We start from the raw sequence: 5,330 nt of genomic DNA on the forward strand, positions 1-5,330 counted from the left end.
GGAGCAGCAGAAAACAACCTTTCTCCCTCCTTTATGTGACATCCTTTTATATATTTGAACATGGCTATCATATCACCCCTTAACCTCCTCTTCTCCAGGCTAAATATGCCCAGCTCCCTTAGCCGTTCCTCATAAGGCATCGTTTCCAGGCCTTTGACCATTTTGGTTGCCCTCCTCTGGACACGTTCCAGTTTGTCAGTGTCCTTCTTGAACTGTGGTGCCCAGAACTGGACACAGTACTCCAGGTGAGGTCTGACCAGAGCAGAATACAGTGGCTTTGGGGGACCATAGTTCGGATGAACACTGGGCTATTGTCAGGGCCAATTGCTGGTTCTGAATGTGTTTTGGCTATTGTTTTTGATTAGTTTGCTTTTATTTTTTTGCATTTTGTAATGATGCTTAGGGTAAAGGTGGGATACGAAATACAGTGGTACCTCAGGTTAAGAACTTAATTCATTCTGGAGGTCCATTCTTAACCTGAAACTGTTCTTAACCTGAGGTACCACTTTAGCTAATGGGGCCTCCTGCTGCCGCTGCGCCGCTGCTGCACGATTTCTCTTCTCATCCTGAAGCAAAGTTCTTAACCCGAGGTACTATTTCTGGGTTAGCGGAGTCTGTAACCTGAAGCGTATGTAACCTGAAGTGTATGTAACCCGAGGTACCACTGTAAATATATATATTGGGTGAACCACCATAACTTAAGAGAGGAAGCACCAGTCTTGCATGAAGAAGGACCCAGGTTCAGTCCTTGGAATGTCCAGGTTGGAATGCGAATGGACCCCACTAAAATCTTTGAGAGCCACACCAGTGATTATAGACAATAAGTGGTACCTCAGGTTAAGTACTTAATTCGTTCTGGAGCTCCATTCTTAACCTGAAACTGTTCTTAACCTGAAGCACCACTTTAGCTAATGGGGCCTCCCGCTGCTGCCGTGCCACCGGAGCACAATTTCTGTTCTCATTCTGAAGCAAAGTTCTTAACCTGAAGACCTATTTCTGGGTTAGCGGAGTCTGTAACCTGAAGCATATGTAACCTGAAGCGTATGTAAGCGTATGTAAGCTTGATGATGCAATATACTCTATTTAAATGTACCCTATTTAAATGAACCCTTTGTTCAGAACCACGAGGACTACAGTAGATTCTTATTCTATGTTTAAGGGAAGGGCCACAGGTCACTGGCAGAGCATCTGCTTTGCATGCAAAAGGTCCCAGGTTCTGGGAAGCTGCTGCCATTTATCATGGAAAATACTGAGCTGGATGGAGCAATGGTTAAAGGCAGCTTCCTGTGTTCCTGCTATGCAAACAAATGACCAAGTGATAAATAAAGCACTGAAAGGCTGATTCATTACAACGTGCACCTTTTAATAATACATTCAGGCACAGAACTGGGAGCCAGAGCAGTACACCAGGGGAGCAAGAAGGCTATTGGAGGAACAGCGATTGCAAGTAGCATGGAATACAGGACACATCCTATATTTCAGCTGTGTGCCTGTCTACCAGCCAGACTATCAAAGACAATGTACATACAGATGTTCAACAACTATACTGGTGAAGAGTTAAGCCATCCAGTGATGGATTGAGAAGGATGGGCGAACCATCGGATGATGTCCACAGAACTGGATTGGCTGACAACAAAGTAGATCCTGTCCACCATTTCCCCTCCAGGTTGTGTATATCTGTTTTAAGAGCAGATATGAAGAGTCATATGCAGCTAAGTCACACTCAGAGCAAACCCACTGGATTGTAGCCAACTACTCAGAGGAGACCCATTGCAAGTAATGGACTCTAAGTTAGCCGTGTCCAGCAGGCCTTTTCGGAGTGGGGTAAACATTGGCCACTGAAATTAATGGGCTTAGGTTAGGGTAGAAATAACATGAAGTTACAACGAAGTTCACAGCAAGATGGAAGTCAATGAAGCTGACACCTGGGTGTTACTTCCTGCGTCCATCTCCAGCCCTCCTTCTCTCATGGGTTTTTGCTTTGACTGTTTACTTCAGGGGTTTCTTAGCAGCACTTTGGATCCTGGGCCTGTTGAGGAGGACACTTTTGCTGTGGAGGGAGGCAATCCTGTTGAGGAGGACACTTTTGCTGTGGAGGGAGACAGTCCTTCTGAGGAGGACACTTTTGCTGTGGAGGGAGACAGTCCTTCTGAGGAGGACAACACTGAGGAGGAACCTGGCAAGGCTGCTTGCACTGTTGCTGCTGCTGTGACATCTTGGATTGCTGGAGAAACTTGGAGGAGGAAGAAAAAGAACACGATTCACCATTACTGATTGCACCGATGCTTCAGAAGATTAGCAAAATGGAAGGGGGAAATAAACAATTAATGGAATAAGTGGGCATGTCTTGATAGGTGTCAACTTTAAATCAGGGGTGGGGAACCTGCTGGAAAGTCATGTCTTCTCCCAAAGAATCCTGGGAACTGTAGCTTGTGAAGGGTGCTGAGAGTTGTAAGGAGAACACTATTCCCCTTTTAGAGCTACACATCCCAGAGCAATTTAACCAACAATCCCAGGGAACTCTGGGGATTGTAGTTATGTGCAGGGAACTGGGGTCCCCTTACAATTTTAGATGCCTAGCACAGATGGGGCCAGTATTATTAAAAAAGAAAATACAGATTGAAAACAAGAATTCAGTAATAGCAGGGTCCAATCCTTTGGTGCAGAGCAAAAAGAGAGGCCTTATAAGCATCTGAAGAAACTGTTGGGTGAAGCTTCATCAGAGACAAGGGCATTCCACAATGATTGTGTTGGGTTGCTCAACCAACTTTCCATCCACCTTACAGTAGCATCACCCTGCCCATGTATTCCCTACTTGTCAACAAGCATATCATTGACAAATCCTTCAGTGAAGTCAAGATACATTATGTGAATGGTTTTCCCATGATCTGCCTCCTTGGTGGAGAACATTAGTAAATAATAATTATAATTATGAACAATGACATTAGGCATGTCTGAGGCTGCTAACCTAGGTACATTAACTAGGTAATATCCCACTGAGTTTGGTGGGGCTTCATTCTGAGTAAACTTTCCAGTCCCCTCTGCTTTCTCCTGAAGATACATCCTAGACCTCCCCAACTTGCTGCCCCCTAGCAAACCCCATCATCCCTGACCATTGCCCATGCTGGTTGTGGCTAATGGGAGCTGTAGCACAACAACATCTCCTTTACACCTCCACAAGTGCATTTTACACGGGATCCCTGATTGGTTGGGCCAATTGTCTAAGACAGGGCTGGGGAACCTGTCCCTCAAGATGTTGCTGGGTCCCATCTCTCATCAACCCTGGCCATTGGCCATTGGGATGATGGGAATTGGGGTCCAGCCACACCAGGAGGATCACAGCTTCCCTCTCCCTGAAATAAGCTAATGCCTTTCCTGCACCTAAGTTACCTCCATCGCAACACTTCATTCTTCTAATACAAAGGCAGGACTCCAACTCCCATCTCCCTTCACCATGCTGGCTGCTGGGAGCTGGAGTCAAACAACATCTTGAAGTCACCAAACTGGAGAAGACTGCTATGTTCTGAAATCTAGCTTCGTCGGGAACATGCAACTTCCCAGCCAAAAAGAAAAGCTAACTAATTCTACTTACCTGATGTGACGTTCAGTCAAGGCTCAATCAAGCAGGAGAAGCAAAGTTGAGTGAAGAGTCCTAGGAAGTGAGGGACTTTTTATACACTCACTTCATACGTTGGTTTGATTGAGTAAGGAAAAGTGGGTTGGGGGGGGGGAGATGTTTCACCTGGCTGAGTAAAGGATGCTTTTGCAATCTCGACATGTCCATGCAGCAGCAGCATCAGAACAGTCATGTTCCAAGCTATCATTATCTTTTGGGGAAGAAGAGTTCATTTCTGGGCCCATGCATTGTGTCAATGAGAACCCCACCTAGATATTCATTGGAAAGGAAGAAGCGTTGTCATCATCTGTCTTCTGCCTCATGTTGCTTGCTCAACGCAGGAAATCACCTAACCAGTTGACAAAACGCCCCCCTCCCCCAAATTTTTTTTTAAATAGCTGCATAACTGGGAATGGAGAAGAAATGCAGTTTGCATTTTAATCAAATGTTTATTTCAAATTCATTAATAAGGCAACCAAAGGCAGGCTGCAGCCAGACAGAATGATAAGAACGTCAAATTTACTTAAGAATTATACATAAAAATATATAAGAACTTGGCTATGGTAAATAGAACATGCATAAAAAACAGAATCTCAAATATCAAGGGAGGCCTCATGGTCTGGTCTAAGCTGAGCAGCCTCCACTTAAAATTTATCTGCATGATGCTCTACAGACCTGTCCGAACCGAACAACAGATATTTAATCTTTCCCATATTGCCACGGGTAGCAACCACTGCTAAAACTTTCCCTGAATATTTTTGCCTCAGGCAACTGTCATGCTATACATTTAAAGCACTATGATACCACTTTAAGCAGATAAAGAATTCTTGAGAGCTGTAGTTTGTTAAGGGTGATGAGAATTGTTAGGAAGTTCATAGTCCCCTTACAAGAGCTACAATTCCCAGAGTTCCCTGTGAAGAGGGATTGATTATTAAACCGCTTTGGGAATTGTAGCTCCTTGAGGGGAAAGGGAGTGGGGTCTCCTAACAACTATCAGCACTCTTGAGAAACTATAGTTCCCAGGATTCTTTGTGGGGAAGCCATGGTTATCTAAAGTGGTATCATAATGAACATGAAGTGAATGTGGCTTAACTTAGGTTCATTCATTTCAGTGGGTTTAATCTGAGTAGAAATTAGTAGGCTACAACCCATAGGGGTTGGGAATATCCTGATCACGATTCCTGGATGATGCAATGCACTTAGTACTATTATTATTGGGTTGGATCCAATGGTCCCCTAACAAAGAGTAGACCCACTGAAGGCAACTAAACATGATTTGGATCCATTAACATAAATGGGTTTACTTTGAGTCAGACTTAGATACCAGCCACTGTACATAAAAGAGCATATGTTAGTGAAAACAACAAGCAAAAATGTAGTAAATTAGGGGAAATGGCTTTTAGAATTGTGCAGGATTAATTTTCATGAGGATTTAGAGCAGGCTTCCTCAACCCTGGCCCTTCAGATGTTTTGAGACTACAATTCCCAGCATCCCTGACCACTGGTCCTGCTAGCTAGGGATGATGGGAGTTGTAGGCCAAGAATATCTGGAGGGCCGAGGTTGAGGAAGCCTGATTTAGAGGGGGGAAATCACCACAAGTTAATGTGAAAAATGGGGAGAACTGAACTTAATATTGGTAAAACAAAAAACTGAGAGAAACAGAAATTGACAGATTTTTCTATGGCAACAAAAAAAACCTGTCATCACCATCCC

General features: G+C 44.1%; 1 long non-coding RNA gene across 1 annotated transcript; it reads right to left on the bottom strand.

Annotated features, from left to right (window-relative positions):
* Positions 1-1,342: 1,342 nt before the first annotated feature.
* On the bottom strand, positions 1,343-4,091 carry LOC309359260. The gene is made up of 2 exons (XR_014163794.1): positions 3,593-4,091; positions 1,343-2,233 (listed from the first exon to the last, which is right to left on the bottom strand). It is a non-coding gene; the product is annotated as an uncharacterized lncRNA (long non-coding RNA).
* Positions 4,092-5,330: the final 1,239 nt, after the last annotated feature.

Source organism: Podarcis melisellensis (genome assembly GCF_964234715.1).
Source record: "Podarcis melisellensis genome assembly, chromosome: 16".
NCBI lineage: Eukaryota > Metazoa > Chordata > Lepidosauria > Squamata > Lacertidae > Podarcis > Podarcis melisellensis.